We start from the raw sequence: 17555 nt of genomic DNA, 5'->3' as shown, positions 1-17555 counted from the left end.
ATAAATTAAAATTTTTAATTTATTTAATTATAATTATAATTTATATTCGGGCCAACATATTAAGAACATAATGGGTCACACATATTAAGAATCATTAGTCAGGAAATTAAACTAGGATAATTTAATTAAGTATGACTTTATCAAAATATATTTGAGGAATTATATTTCTAAACCTGGAAAAATAAAGTAAGAACTTGATTGAATTCATTTCTAAAATTATCCTGAATAAATATATGGATATTATTCAGGGGCAAATTGATAATTTTGCTAATTTATAGGGTTTTTCAAATTTTCCTTATAAATAGTAAGTTATTCCTCCTTTTTTGTTGTTGTCTATTAGACAAAAAAAAAAAAACTATGTAACTCATATAATAGAGAGCAATCTAGGCATATCAATCCATCTATCCTAAATAGGTATTTAGGAGATTTCTCATTAATGGTTCGTGTGAATTACCATTGGAGGCCGAACAATTTGACGACTTGTGTTTTGTGACAACCCAACCTTTAAAATAATTATTCACAGCTGAAGAAGATTAGATCTTTAAGTAATAAATTCTTAAACAATTATAGATCTGTCTAACAAGATCCTAGAGACTCCTAAATAGTTTTGTTTTATTATCATTACTGTGTGTATGATATTCCGAAACCCAATAAAAACTTGAAGTCATTGGTATATCTTGTGGTCGGTAAATGATGCCTTCATAAAATATCAAACTCCATTTCACCTAGAAAATCATGATTGGGTACGTCAACGTGAATCTGGACTTGAGAATACCAACAATATTTGTAAGAGATAGGTCCACAACTTGGAACATAGAAAAACAGGCAATAATAAAATATGACATATAAAATAATTTTGGGCATTGGGTAAAAAATCAATTCAAGTACAAGAAAATACTAATTAAAAGAACCCAAAATAGGCAATAGGAATGACAATGTTTTTGCTTAATACAATAATTTATGGTTGATAAATTTGACAATCAAGATGGTAATAAGCAAAACTATCTTAGTTGCATGAAAAAAGATCCCATGAAAAAGTGCCATTAGACACCTTTGCAACTTTAAATTCAAGGCTAACTTGGTCATGAATGCTACGTGGAACTATAAATCCTGAACAAGTGCAATAACAAGAAGATCATGGTGAGAACATTAGGTGCCAAAAATGTCTATTGTCTCTATCCATTCAAGTTGATTTGGCAAGACTTCTGGTGAAGGAGATGTTTTGGTGGAGAGAGAGGAGGGAGTAGGGAGATGGAGAGAGCAGGAGAAAAGGGGACGACTAGATTTGGGAGTTAGGGTTTGTGAGGAGAGAAAGAGAACCTTTTACACCTATGTGCCTTTTATAATAGTGTTTAATTATGGATGAACCAGCTCAGTTTGGTTTGATTTAATCAGTTTCACACTTTTGAAACCAAAACCGAACCAAACTAATTTTTTTTTATAATCAATTCATTCTGTTTTTTTTTGTTTGTTTGTTTTGTTAATTTTTTGTCGGTTTTCTTAGTTTAATCGATTGGTTGGTTTTTTTGCTCACCCTTAATAATTACATGGTTGCACAATAAAATGACTAAAATACCCTATAAATAAAAAATTATTGAACTGGTGTATAGGACTGTTGTGACTTTTCCATTTTAAATGCATAGTTGAATGACTTAGTTGCCCTTAAATCCAAATTATCTTAAGCTAACATCTAGTAGCTCTTTGGTCTTTCACTACGATTTTTTTGTTATTGGTGGGTTGGGTCAGGTGAAATTTGGTATTTTAGTTGATATAAAATATTATTTAATATTAAAAAGTTGATGACACGTGTTGCTCATGCATACATGTGTGGCAATGTTTGAGATCTATGGATGGCGTGTGCAACGTCATCCGATGGCCAATCTTAGTATTCTGCGGCAACATTTGAATCTTCATAGTGGCCCTTCCATCATTAGACGATGTGTGTGACATACTTCTTTTTTTCTCCCTCCTTATCAATTTCCATGGCAGGCCTTATAAAGTTTCAAAGCAGCCCTGCAATTTGTTATTCTTTTAGATTTAATCTCTATTCCTTTTATTACTATTTGTTTTTTTTTTAATAATTCATAGAATTTGATTTTTCTTTCAATTTGATTTTTTTTATTATTTTATCTGTTAGATCTAGTCCCCATTTCTTTATTGTTATTTCTTTTTGGTTTTTTATTATTTTTTAATTGAATTTATTTTTCAATTTCATCCATCAATATTTTATTTTATTTAATTTTTATGTCAAATTTTGTCTTTATTCTTTTTCAATTTCATCACTCGATATTTTATTGGTCAGGATTTTATCAATTGTGAATTTAGGTTCATGATTTTGTTTTTTATTTTATTTGCCTTCTATGGAACAATACTGGCCTTAAAACCTAGGTCATGGGTTTAAATGATTAGTCAAGGTTGATTTAGGTTTTTTTAGGATCTTTTTTTACAATTTTTTTATTTCATTCTTCGATAGGGTTATCTTAATCTCTTGTGCTAAGTCGCATGTTTCTCGAATTAACCTAGGTTGACTCAAGCGAAGTTCCTTTTGTTTGATTTATCTGCTATTGTCTCAGGCCAAATTTGTTTTATTAGAGATGGCTTTTAAAATTGATTTTTTTTTCTACGATCTTATCCTCCTTTAGTTTTTTTTCCTATTAGATTTAATATTCATTCTTTTGATTTTAATTTTTTTACTTTGGAAAATCTTTTAATTGATATTTTTTTCTATTTCATCTTTCAACATTATACTAATTAGGAATTGAGTTTTTTTTATCAAGCCCAGGTTTGGGATTTCATCGATTGTGGATTATACTGAGCTACCTAAATTTAGGAAATTCAATCGGGTTTGCTTCTTCTTTTTTTGAGCTAATGTTTTTTCAATTTTATTATTCAGCATTTATTCAATTATAAATTTAGCTTTGTTATTTTTATTTATTTGATTTTGCATTGGTTTTTTCAGTAATTTGATAAATAATATGGGTTATCTTAGTTCTTTTTATTTATCGTTCCTTGTTGAATTTGCTTTGATAAATTTTTTAAATTAATATATTATTTATTTTATTTTATCCTTCAATATTAGATTGATTGAGAATTTTTTTATATATTAGGCTTTATAATTTTCTTTAGTTTCCTTTCTATTTGTTTATCCCGGTCTCATTATTTAGACTACGGGTTTGGTGGGTTAGCCTAGGTTGACTTAGGTTTTTTTTAGGATCATTTTTTTTAATTTAATATTTTTTTGTTTCGTCCTTTAACATTGAGTTGTTTAAGAATTAAGCTTCATAATCTTTTCCAGTTTGTCTTCTATTGAGTTATCTCATTTGCATGATCCGAGTCAAGTTTAGTTGGCTTGCCTAGTTTGTTGGTTTTTTTTTTTGTTCTTTTTTTAATTGATTTTTTTAAAACAAATTCATCCGTCTACGTTGGATTTGTTTGGAGTTGGACTTCAACTATTTTTTTTCTTTGCATTTTGTTGGCTTATTATAGTCTTATTACTTGGCTTGCATATTTGACATGCTCATTTAGGTTGGCTCATGTTAGTTTTTTTTGTTGTTGTTTTTTTCTTTTTCATTTGATTGGCTAGAATATTTACTTCATCGTCTTTTTTATTTTAATAACTTCTTTACAGGTTCCTATATTTTTTTTTTGTTTAAATTGATCCATTTATTGTTGTTATCATTCTTTTATTATCTAATTAAATTATATTAGTTTTTTTCGTAGTTGGATCTATGCTCTATGTTATTGTTTTTTACTTTTTTGAGACACACTTGCATCATCTAAAATTTTTTAAAATCAATTAAAAGAAAATGTAGGCTCATGGCATAGTGAGAGCCTATAAATGTAGTAAAAAAACTAAGATTGATCAAACTTTTATGATATATACAAGCTTACTAACATAGTGAATTTGCACAGTGCAATAAGTTTGTTTGAGAAAATTACCCTAACCATCCTATAGTTTAGTCAGTTTTTTATTTTGCCTCTATTATTTAAAAAATTACAGTTTATAGCCTAAATTTTATAGGTTCACAACACTTTATAACACACCAAAAAAAGTCAACAAAAAAGTCAAAATAGACTCATCAAAATCTAAGATACTAGTACTACTACTAAATGCAGATAAATAGTCACAAAAGATTTCGATAAACATTTACTCTCTCCATCATTACCATTAACTAACATAAACATGGAGTACCTTGTTAGCTGCCTAAAGCCCTAAATCCACCACATGTGCAAGATTGTAGTATAAATAAAAAAAGACATAGAATACATTAACCATAAATGAGGAAAATATAATGTTCGCCAATATGCTACCAGTTGTAGCAAATCTACTACTAGAAGCAAGAGTTGTTACAAAACTAGCACCATTATAGTATGCATTTGCAAATCCAGCACCTTTAATAACATTAGCAAACCTTACACCAAATAAGCCCAAAATAGTAAACCTACAACTAGTAGAAGCAACCCCAGCAAAATCGCCAATAGTTGTAGTAATTACAAAACCACATGTTGAACTACTAGTAGGAAAGCCACCACCAAAACCACTAGTAGAAGCAAAACCAATTTTAGTTTATCACGCACAACTTTCAATCTAACCATCAAATTAGGCTTTCATTTTGCATGGAGTCTCCTGACATGTTGACTTACCATGGATTAGAATTTCGGGTCAATCAAATTTGGAAAGGTTTCACAACTTAGGTTGACAGCCGAATAGTTTACATGAAAAACACACAAAGGCTTAAGTGAGTAGTAAATTATAAATAAAGGTAAATCACCTTTTTAAATAGGTTAAAACAGTTAGAACTTCTAGCAATAATGAATTTTCAGTTCTTCCTCTTTTATTTTGATGAGAGAACAACCTTAAGAGAGTTACATTTAAGTGATTAAATAAGGTTGTAGAAGGATTTAAATGAAGGATTCAAGCCTTTTCAAGGATTTTTAGAGCTTAGAAAAGAAGAGTTTAGGAGCTAACGAGAGAAACAAAAAAAGAGGAAGAAAAACCCAAGCTCTCCTTGTAAAATACTCATTGATTTGTTGCTAACAAGAGGTTAGGAGCTTTATTACCATGATTGATCAAGGTTTTATTATGCTTTAGAGCTTGGGTATGAATGTTGGTATTATAAAAAGTAAGGGTTTAGTGATGGATTGTTTGAAATGATACTTTTAATTGATTTATGTGTTCTTGAGCTTGAGTAATTAATGGTTATGGTGAAAATAACATAAAAATTGAAGAAAAATCAATGCTTCTCATCAATAGGGGTTTTAGCCAATGATGGAATGAGAGGACTTGGATTGGCTAAATTAAATTGATAGGAAAATCGTGTTTAATTATGTTGAAAGTGTGTTCTTGAAATCAATTGTGATGGGTTAAATTGATCCATAAGAAAGAAAAGTGAAAAACAACCTAGTATGATCATAATGTCCATTTCAGCCAAAGTAAAAAAAAAAAAATAGAGGAATTAGGGTGTTAGTGAAATATGTTATGATGTGTATGAATGATATTGGTTTAAAAGAAAAAAAAATCATGAGGAAGGAAGTTGATTTTTAGCCAAATCTTTATTTGTTAGGAAAGTTGAAAATTGTTGATGATGTTGTTTAAAGTTGAATCTAGAGCTTGAAAACGATAAAATTTGGAGTCAATTTCTGTAGAAAAGTTGTATATATGGATGTTAGCTTTCAAATAGACCTGGTGCTAATTAATTTGGAATTATATAACTCCATATATAAGCTAAAAACTAGGTAAAAGTGTAAACTAACATAACTTTGGACAAATTTCAGATGCTATTATGATTATTGATTTTGAATTTAAAAATGATGGATGTTAGAGTTAGTTTATTTTAAAAAGTTATAAATATGGATGTTAAATTTCAAATGAAACTGGTCTTGATAAATTTAAAGTTATATAACTCTGGGTATGAGCTAAAGATTGAAGAAAGTTTCAGATTGATATAATATTGGATAAATTTTTTATACTACTGTAATTATTGGTTTTAGGCTTATAAATGGAAAATTGGGTGTTTCTTTCTTCATGAAAGTTGTACATCTATTTCTTAGATTTCCATATAGACAAACCACAATTAAAATCAAGTTTTACAATTGCAAATATGATTAAAACACTAAATAGTATTCTGGGTTTGTAGGCTAAATCGACAAGAATTATACAATTTTAATTTTTTTCTTAGAATTGTTGTTGAGTGAGGGTTTTAACATCTGAATTTATAAGAAAGAATAAGAACATGAGAATGTTTAAGGCTATAGAATTTTAATGATCTTCCTTGCTATTGGCTTGAAAGTAATAGTTGAATGAGAAATGAAATGAAGTTGTTATGTTGGTTAAATTATTGATTATAATTGAATTCCTGGTGGTACATGGGAGGTTCTGGAGATTAAAAAACAGCAGAGCAGGGAGCAGGAACACGTACAGAGACTCCAAGTAGGTTCCTTACACCTTTTCCTACTTAGAGAATTTCTTAAGCATTTAGAATTGCAAATTCTTTAAATGTGTATGCATTTATATAAATGTTAATAACAAGAAAGGGTTGATTTGACTAGCCGCCTTGAATGGAACTAGTGACGTCAGCACAACTAACTTGTCGAGTTATTAATATTTGATTTGGGGGTGAAGTAGCTATATAGAAATGAGATTATGCATTTAAGTATAAAGTGTAGATGTTTATTAACAAAGTGAATTTATTGTATATGTAATTAACAAGTATTTGTTGAAATGTATATGTCATGGAAAGATTAATTTGACTAGTTGTATGAAAGAAGCTAATAGCATCAATGTTACTGATGATTGGGATATTATTAGTCTAGCTGTTCGAAATGAGCTAGTGGCATCAATATGGATGATGACCAAGATATTATTTAGACTATCAATATTACTGATGACCGAGATATTTGTTAGACTAACTCTTTGAAAGAAGCTAGTGATATCAATATGATTGATGACCGTGATATTTGTTAGACTAGCTATCTTAAATGATCGAAAAGAGCTATTGGCATCAATGTTACTAATGACCGAAATATTTGTTAGACTAGTTGTCTAAAAGGATCGAAAGGAGCTAGTGGCATCAGTGTTACTGATGATCTAGATATTTGTTAGACTAGCTATCTGAAAGGAGCTAGTGGTATCAATATGACTGATTACTAGGATAATTATTAGACTAAATGTTCAAAAGAAGATAGTGACATCTATCACGGGGTGTGCGTGGATCGGCCGAGCGACAACAGCATCTGCCTCTTGAGAGTGTGTGTTGAAAAGAGAGTTTTGAGTATAATCATAAAACTATGATTATAAGGTTCAGAATTCGCCACCTAGTATTATGGTTACTAGGAAACCTATGGTCTGTAAGAGTCCGAGTAAGGGATTGATTGTGCAAGGAGAAAACTCATCACCCCGAATGCACCTTATCTAAGGTAAGCTGCATTACTATTTGATTGTTTTTCTAGGTCGCTTTTCTGTACATTGGTCTTGTCTAAAGTTCAAGGTAGATCTCTCTTTGTGAGGATATCTCTACCTTATCGGGTTAAATCCTAACCATTTTAAAGTTTAAATTTTAGCATCGCATTTATTTTGTCATTTGTATCTTTAATACTTGAGGGTATACTTTACAATGTAATTTTATACCCTCAAATATTAAAGTCTACAGCTAAATCCTAACACCTTAAATATAAAGTGAACAAAATGATTAGTTAAAGGTTTTTGATATTTTGGCTAAACCCTAACGGATAATCATAAACTAGTTATGATATTCATTTTTGTATTTTTAAAACATGAGAAATATGCAATTTTATTTTTTGTTCTTATAAAAAATATGCTTAGAAAACTTTTAGGATTTGACTGTTATGCACGAAAACAAAACATTTTTGTTTTTTGTTTGTTTTTTTAAAGAGGACATTAATTTAGAATTTTTTGAATTTTTTTATAAAATGTTTTGGAGAAAACCAGGTATTTTCATACCGGATTTGAAATGACCTTGGATTTCTTTGGATTTTTTTTGTTTTTTTGTTTTAATTTTTATTATATAATATTATATTATTAAAAATAAATTGGCCTGGACCCGGCCTGGCCATCCAGGTTGGGCCGCAACGGGTCAGAAAGAAAGAAATGGGTGGTGGCGGCGGTTGTTACTGTTACTGGTGAGAGAATGAGTTGGTGGAGGAGGTTGAGCCATCGTTGGTCACAACGTGGGTGAGGTTGGAGTGGCTGAGATCACGATAGAGAGAGAGAGAGAGAGAGAGAGAGAGAATTGGCGACAAAAAGAAAAAAAACATAGCAGGGAGGGAGACTGGTTTTTTATCAACTTTGCACCCGATTTTCTTTATGCTCGAGCCATAAAATCCACCCATATTTATAAGGAATGAAAGAGGGATATGTTGTCTTTAATGGTGTCAAATCTTAGCCCTTGATTTAGCCACGAATGATTCCAACTGTTGGCTTAAAGTGAGCATCATGAACTATCAAATTTGGCAGTTGAAGGCTGCATGAGTTGGCCTCTTTGCGCCGGCGCCACGACCGCAATGTGTCAATCGGCCAAAAATGACCATACCGAGGTGTAGTAAGATGTCAGACAATTATTTTAGTGCAAGTTTTATCAAATTTGATGGAGAGATGAAGTATTAAATGCCCTTGAAAAGTAGTACCCTAAGTAGTCTTTTCAGGAAAAAATGAATAAGAAGTTGAACAATATTAAATGCCCTTGATTTATGATTTCTCTCAATTACACCCCTGATTGGCTTTACACTTTCAATTTGTGCAATTTTGCCCTTGAAAAACTTCAAATTTAACCCTGGATTTCATCGTCTTTTTTATTTTGGTCCTTGGTCTTAGATTTCTACAATTTAGCCCCTAATTGACCATTAAACTTTCAAATCTCTTCAATTTCACCCCTGATTTTAGCCAATTGGGTTTCCATAGTTTGGCGCCTTTTATAAAATGTTCCTTGGCTTCATATATCTTCAATTTAACTCTTAATTGACCATTAAACTTTTAAATCTCTTCAATTTCACCCCTTATTTAAGCCAATTGGGTCCTCATAGTTCGACGCCTTTTGCAAAATGATCATTGGTTATGAATTTCTTCAATTTAACCCCTAATTGATCCCGAAACTCTAATTTTCTTATGATTTTACCCTTGATTTGAACCAATTGACTTTGTAAAAATTAAGTTTGGTTTCCTAATATTCCAATATTCTCAATTAAGCGTAAATTGGGCCCCCAAACTTAATTTTTCACCAATTAAGCCCCTAATAAAATTAGTTTGACCAATTTAAAGTATAATTAAGTCCTTGCACCTAATTAAATCCTTCAACTGGACCCAAATTAATTCTTAAATATTATTAAACTTTAATTTGGCCCATGATTAAATCAAATTGGCCTATTAAAAATCTTATTATATCCTTGAACTTAAGTTTTATACAGATTCGTCCAATAATCATTGAACTTGAGCTTGAATCTGCATTATCTCTCTAATTTTGGGTAAAATAGGGTACAATTAAGCTCCTAATTCTGTTCAAAATTGCAACTTGATTTTTTCTACATTTGAAATCCTCCTAGCTTGCTTTTTCAAAAATGCTAGTCTTCTTGCTATTATTATTTTATTATTTTATTTTTATTTTGAAAAGGAAAAAATTGAATTTAGAGAATAACCCAAAAATGAGTTATGACAGTTGGCCCCCCTTTTTATAATGATTACAACAGAAAGTCTTGTAAAAGACTTTAGATAGTAAGCTTTGTAAAGAGGAAAAATGAATGAGAGATAATAGATTCACCAAATTAAGAAATATCCAATCCATCTGAAAATGTTTGAAGTGAGGGATCAAAAGCGCACTCGAAGGAAAATGAGATATTTCTTAATTGGATAACGGTTAGAAAGCGCATTTGAAGGAAAATGAGATATGGTTTGTAAAGAAAAAGATGATATTTGTGAAAAATTGAAAGACTTTTTTTTTTTGAAGTGGTATAGTTGTACCAAACAATCTGCCTATTGGTAAAATTCAAAAATATTGAAATGGTCAAATTGTCATGGGTAACCTGCCCAAATTAAAAATATAAAGGGTTTTTCAAAGTGGTCTCATTGTAATGGGTGACTTGCCTAGGTGAAAAATACAAAGATTTTTCAAAGTGATCTCATTGTAATGGACGATCTGTCCAAGTAAAAAATACAAAGATTTTTCAAAGTGGTTTCATTGTAATGGGTGACAAAATACAAAGATTTTTCAAAGTGGTCTCATTGTAATGGACGATCTGTCCAAGTAAAAAATACAAAGATTTTTCAAAGTGGTTTCATTGTAATGGGTGACCTGTCCAGGTGGAAAAATACAAAGATTTTTCTAAGTGATCTCATTGTAATGGGCGACCTCTTTAGGGGGGAAATGCAAGATTTTCAAAGTGATTGTAATGGGTGACCTGCCCAAGTAAAAAATACAAATATTTTTCAAAGTGGTCTCATTGTAATGGGTGCCCTCTCCAGGTGAAAAAATACAAAGATTTTTTTCAAAATGATCTTATTGTAATGGGCGACTTGTCCAAGTGAAAAAATGCAAAGATTTTTTTCGAGTGGTGAAAAATACGAAATTTTTTCAAAGTAGTCTCATTGTAAGGGGCGACCTGTCCAGGTGAAAAATTCAAAGATTTAACAAAGTGGTTTCATTGTAATGGGCGACCTGTCTAAATGAAAAATGCAAAGATTTTGCAAAATGGTCTCATTGTAATAGGCGACCTACCCGGGTGAAAATACAACTTACCTGACGAAAGGATTTGGCCAAAGATGTATTTAAAGGATGACATGATAGGGCTTAAAGTGCACTATCTAGGAGATGAGAGCTCAAAGGAACACTTAAATGGAAAAACGACAGGGCTCGAAGGCACACTATCTAAGAGATGAGGGCTCAAAGAGGGACGAGGGCTCAAAGGCACACTCGTAAGGAGGTAAGTTTAGAAAACACATTACCTAGGAGATGAGATCTCAAATAAGCACTCAAAAAGAGGTAGGGTTAGAAAACATACTACCGGAGTTGAGGACTCAAAGGCACACTTGAAATGAGGTGGGGTTAAAAAACGCACTACCCGAGAGATAAGGGCTTAAAAGTGCACTTAAAAGGGGTAGTGTTAAAAAACGCACTACCAAGAAGATGAGGGCTCAAAGATGCACTCAAAAGAAAAAAAATAGAGCATGAAGGCAGACTATCTGAGAGATAAGGGCTTAAAGGCATACTCGAAAGGAGGCAGTGTTATAAAACACACTACCTGATAGATGAGGGCTCAAATGCGCACTCGAAAGAGATTTGCTAGTAAGACATTAATCTGTCAAAGATCAAAGTAATGCATTATGATCAATATGCACATATACTTACCTAAGAAATATAGTTCCCATCTTTTCATGGAGTTTTCCTTTTCTTAAAAGTTTGAGTCTTTGTAGTAAGCTTCAATGACTTTTTTGCTCTTGCTTACTCGAGTTACATCTTGTGATCTTGACCTTTAGAAAAGGTATGGCATCATCATAGTTACAAAGCTTTATCTCAAAAGTTATCAGCTCTGCCATATATTTTCTGTTTTCTTAGAAAGGGAATCATGGAGCCAGCCATACTATGTGTTTGTTGGATTGCCCCTCAATCTGATCATGTCTTCAAGTGTTCAATTCAAGTTTTGGGGACGAGGTTGTGCGAAAAAAGATTTGGTTATTTACAAGAAGTTGTTTTTATAGAGAATTTTTGGAATTTCAAAGTTATTCCAACACAAAATATTATTTTGATGTTGGTTTAAGCAAACTTGTTCTGAAAATAATTCTAGTGATTCCCATGGGCAGGTTTGAAAGTCTTGTTTTGCTGTTTTTGGTAGAAGTATGAAGTGATATTTTGTTGGTCAAAATAGTTCAAGCTTTAATTTGAGGGTTTTAAAGAATCGGTCTTTAAAGCATTCATTATGAATAATGGAGATTGTCTCACATAGGGAAACATTGCCTACCGATCCAGATTGTCTGCCTCTTATCAGAAAAGGCTTGATTGAGCACGTAACGTAAGCTTAAGCTTTTTGGTTATGAAGAAAAATGATATTTATAGGCTCAAAAGGTTTTTAAGAGATTTCAAGATAAAGGATCACTAGTGTTTGTTCCCAAACCTTTTTGTCTTTTGAATTAATTTGCAAAATGGTCCATCGTGCCCCCCAGTGTTAGGCTTAGACTTTTTCTCTTTGTTTTTTTCATTTGGTTTTTAGCATCATCATATTAGTTATTTTTGTGGAATGCTTAAACCCTTTAGACCTTTTCATTCCCCCAACTTTGTTTGGACACCTTTAATCATTGAAGATTTTTCTGCATATTTCTCGCACTTGCCCCTCAGTGTAGGGTGTGATCAAGCCTCACACCATCAACTAAGAGGCTACAAGCCTTATTTTACGACCATTAAAGGATTTGTTCCCCTCAGCATTTTATAAATTTTCTAAGTACAAGGCTCACCCTCCTCGAGTTCTCGTCAACCTATTACGAAATTTTCTAAGTATAGGTTGACTTTTCTTGGGTTTCCCTATGCTCTTTGGAAATTTTTCTAAGTATAAATGTTAACATTGATCCATCCCCTTCGTCCCTTAGAAAATTTGCTAATTATAGGCATCGACATGGGTTCCCTTCAACCTTTTAGAATATTTTCTAAGTATAAAGCTCACATTTCTTGGGTTCCCCCTAACCACTTAGAAATTTTCAAAGTATAAAGGCTCACCCTCCTCGAGTTTTTCTCAACCTCTTAGAAAATTTTCTGAGTATAGGATGACCCTTCTTGCATTCCCCCCGCCCCTTATAATTGTTTCTAAGTAAAGGTGTTGTTATGGGTTCCACCTAGCCATGTAGAAATTTTTCATGTATAAGGCTCACCATCTTCGGGTTCCATTTAGCCTCTCAGAAAATTTTATAAGTATAAGCCGACCCTCTTTGGGTTTCCCTTCGCCCCTTAGAAATTTTTCTAAGTATGGGCGTAGACATGGGCCCGTCCTCTTTACCCCTAAGAGAATTTTCTAAGTATGTGCATATGCATGGGATCTCCTCAGCCACTTAGAAGTTTTCTAAGTATAATGCTCACCCTCTTTAAGTTTCCCCCAATCACTTAGAAATTTTTCAAGTATAAGGCTCACCTTCCTCGGGTTCCTCTTAGCCTCTTAGAAAATTTTCTAAGTATAGGTTGACTCTTCTTAGGTTACCTTCCGCCTCTTAGAAAAATTTTTAATTATGGGTGTTACCATGGGATCATCCCCTCTGCCTCTTAGAAATTTCTCTAAGTATGGGTGTCGTTATGGGTTCCCTCAGCCACTCTTCAGGTGATGGGCTAGAGATCTCCCTAGTGTAATAGCATAACCTTTCATGAGTTCCCCTCTGCCCCTTAGAAATTGTTCTAAGTATAGGCTTAGAAATGGATCCGTCCCCTTTACCTCTTAGAAATTTTTCGAAGTAAGAGCGTCAACATGAGTTCCCCTTAGCCTCTTAGAATATTTTCTAAGTATAAGGCTCACCCTCATCGGGTTCTTTTTAGCTTGTTAGAAAATTTTCTAAGTGCAGACTGACCCTCATTGGGTTGCCCTCCACCTCTTAGAAATTTTTCTAAGTATGGACATCGATAAGGATCCATCCCTTTCACCCCTTAGAAATTTTTCTAAGTACAATCTCCTCCTTCATGAGTTTCTCCACTTGTTAGAAAAGTTTTCTTAGTATAGGCTCCTCCATGGTTCCCTTCTATATGCTTATATATTCTTTTTAACAATGGTGTATTCCTTTACACACGGGCTCTCTAGTATATTACTTGGGGTTTACATCCCTCTTTTCAAATGAAGAAAATTTGGGAAACTCGTCATATCGGGCATTTAAAAAAAAGCCTTTGCATATAAATATCATAAAGACATGGAGGACTACTGATAAACATACATTTAATGGGCCTACCCCCCCCTCCCCCGGCCCCTCCAAAGGCCTAGAAATCCATGATCTCAGGCAACGTGCCTAGGCTCGACCTTGGGAAAGAGCTCAACCCTCATGAGCTTAGCCTTAGGGAAAAACCCAATGTCATGGGCTTAGCTTAGGAGAAGAGCTCAACCATTGTGGGCTTAACTACATCTTGGTTCCTATTCTCTCTACACCTTTAGGTGTATAAAAGTCCTCTAAAGACCTACCATATTTCCATTAACATTAATGTTGTGTAAGAGATAATGTATAAAAGTCTTTTAAGAGCCTATCATTTTTCCATCAACATTAATGATATTATTATTTCGGATAGTATCCTGAATATATATATATATATATATATATATATATATATATATATATATATATATATGTGTGTGTGTGTGTGTGTGTGTGTGTGTGTGTGTGTGTTTTAAGGTGAATGATCTTTCGTGTGAATTGTTAAGTGATGGAAGTAACTGACATAGAGAATATGAGAAGTGTGATATGTGGCATGGGCTAACATACATTTAATATATGTTAGGATTCTAGGTAAGAGAATCATCATGCATCGATGCCTATGGAGCATGGACTAGCATACATTTAGTATATGTTAGAATCCTGGGTAATGGGATTACCATGCATCGACTAGCATATATTTAATATATGTTAGGATCTCGGGTAAGGAGATCGTCATGCATCGACGTCCACGGGGTGATGATGATACCGGTGATATTAGTATCAACAATGTGTTAAGCAAAAATAGTTGTGGTTGATTTCATAGAATCTTGAATGGAAGTTAAAAATGGAAGATGAAACAGTTTTAGTAGTTGCATGAGAAAAAGTTCCAATAGAAACAAAAAGGAAGAAGTGGATAGAATATGAATACATGTTTACCTTATTAAATTATTGGATATTTGTGTTACTATATTTATTATGATATTCATGTTTTAATAAGATGAATTTTGTTTCAGGACCATCGTATGCACGACAGGAGTAGTTCCTAACTTTTGTTCACTTTTTGTTATCTAGTTCTAGAAAGTATATCCTTGTATTTTGTAATATTAAAACATTTATATAACTTGATTTGTATAATTAATATTTAAACTAGAATAGATGAACTTAACTCTAAAATTCATATAATCATGTTTCATGTATGTGTGTTTATCTCATTTATTCCTCTATAATGATATTTGTTGTTCAATGTATGTTATAAATATTGTAGTTGTGATGATGATGATGTTCGTGCGATTGAGACCTAGGATGATTGGGTCGTGATTGAGTTATAAGATGTGGGATATTAGAAGTGTAAACAGGTTAAATGTCGATAACTTGGGACCTCCCGGTATAGGGGAGACTCTGCCGAAATTTTGGTAGAAATTTCAATAGACTTTTATATGAAAACTTATAAAAACAAATTATCATGTTTTCCATTTGATATGTGATTAGTGTTTTATCCCGGATAAAAGGATGTTACATGTCAAATAAGCTGATCTTATATAACGACATCAGTTGCATCGAACCAAGGAAAAAAAAGTGATTATGATAAAAAAAAATACATTTGTTAAAAAAATCAACAAAGGTACATTTCAATTCAATTAAGAGTGTCACAGAGAAATTCAAAAATAAAAGGGGAAGAAATGACCCAAGTGAACCTGAACGCACTTATTGACATGCAACTCATGCATGAGGTCGTGATAGTTTTCAAGAAACTAGAAAAAAAATAGAACGTAAAGTATTGAAAGATAAAATTAAAAAAAAATAATTAAAAAAAGAAACAAGGTTAATATACCCGGGTTAACCTTTCGAACCCGTTACCTCGGTTATGAGTTCAATGTAACCTAACTGGAGAAAACCACGACCTTCAATTCTTAATTAATTCAATATTAGAGGATAAAATTTTAAAAAAAATTAACAAAAGCAACCCCCCCTAAAAAAAACACTTAGTAACATACAATAATGAGGACCAAATGTCGAGAAAAAAATAAGGGGGGAAATAATATTAATTGATTTAAGGGTGAATTTTTTAAAAAATCAAACATTTTATAAAAGAAATAAAAAAAAAACCAAAATCAAAAGAAAAATAATCAAATTTAAAACTAAAACAAAATAATAGGAAAACTAACATATCAACCCCCACCCCCCACCCCCAAAAAAAATAAAGGGGTCATTGATTCAAGGGTGAAATTAAAAATATTAAAACAATTTACAAAAGAAATCAAAATAAAAACCCAAAATGAAAAGAAAACGGCTCAAATCTAAAACTAAAACAAAATAAGAGGGCAAATAACATTTCAGTCAAGGGTTAAATCGAAATCAAATTTGAAGTTTACAAAAGATATCAAGATAAAAATCATATAAAAAAATTAAAAAGAGGATTGAATTAGATATCCTAAAACAACAACAATAATAATAATAATAAATTCTTGGTCAACACATTTTTCATGACAAAAAAGAGAAAAAAATGTTGTCGAAACCAAACTGCCACACAAAACACTACACAAGCCACCTTATCTAGACGGGGATGCCTTGAGCTTTTGACATCATCGTGATTGCAAAATTCTCGTCCCTTAAAGTTGTTGCACACACCGCTTTAATTAATTGTGCAAACATGTCCCAAGCTATGCACTCACCAACAACTTAGCTGTAAAAAAATTAATTAATTTTTATATAATATGGAATTGTCCTGGTCTAAACCTTATAATATTTTATATAAAAAAAAACATAATGAAAAGACAAATAAATCCTTTAACCCAAGTGTAGAGTTTTATGATTACAAGGGTAACTAAATAAATTTATTATGTATTTATTTCTAAAATATTAATCTCTTTTAAAAATGCGAAATTACCACTGTATTTATCACAAAATCATGTGAATGACGAAAAATCTATTAAATTCAAGTTTTAAATTTTTTATTTTGTGATCAATACAGTGAAAACACCACACGGTGTATCAAATATTTTTTAACGCTTCCCACCGCTCAGAGAAGTATGAAAAATTAATGTTGATTCATATCATTTTAGGGCAGCTCGAAGCCTTTTGTCCGATCTCACAGATAAGTGGGGTTTGCACGTTTAGAGGAGTATATGTTCATCTAGATTTTTAGGGTGGGAAGCTAATTTATGGCTGATTGATTCCGATACCGAAAACGACAATTAAAATCAGATTCTCCTCTTCGCTTCCTCTGTCAAGGCTCTTAGCTGCACATAATGCGCAGATTTTGGTGATCGTGGCTTGGGTGTGTATCACAATGGGGGCTCTGCTTTTTATTCTGCACAAGTTGAAGCTTTTGAGGATCGCAGCAGAAGAAGAGATGGCAGGAAAGGACATGACAAGCCATGGTGGGCTTGCTTATGTGCATACTGATCACGAAGAAAAATAAATAAAAAAAGCAGCAGCTAGGTGTTGCCTGAGGAAGATGGAGCCGAGCAGCGGGAGCTGGAAAGTCACTGATCATGCATTGGTTTGACGGGGCTAGTTGTGTCTCTGGGCAGATGAACAATATTAGGCTGTTAAAACTTGAAAGCCTGACTAGCATTCCAATTCCTCCGTACAATGGTTCAAGTAGCTGTTGCAATCGGTAGGCGCCACCGTGCCATGTCTTCGGGGGATTGCTATTCTATACTTGCTGTGGGAA

The sequence above is a fragment of the Populus nigra genome, chromosome 2, assembly GCF_951802175.1.
Source record: "Populus nigra chromosome 2, ddPopNigr1.1, whole genome shotgun sequence".
In the NCBI taxonomy this organism is placed as follows: Eukaryota; Viridiplantae; Streptophyta; class Magnoliopsida; order Malpighiales; family Salicaceae; genus Populus; species Populus nigra.
Note: the sequence above shows the minus strand (reverse complement) of the source record.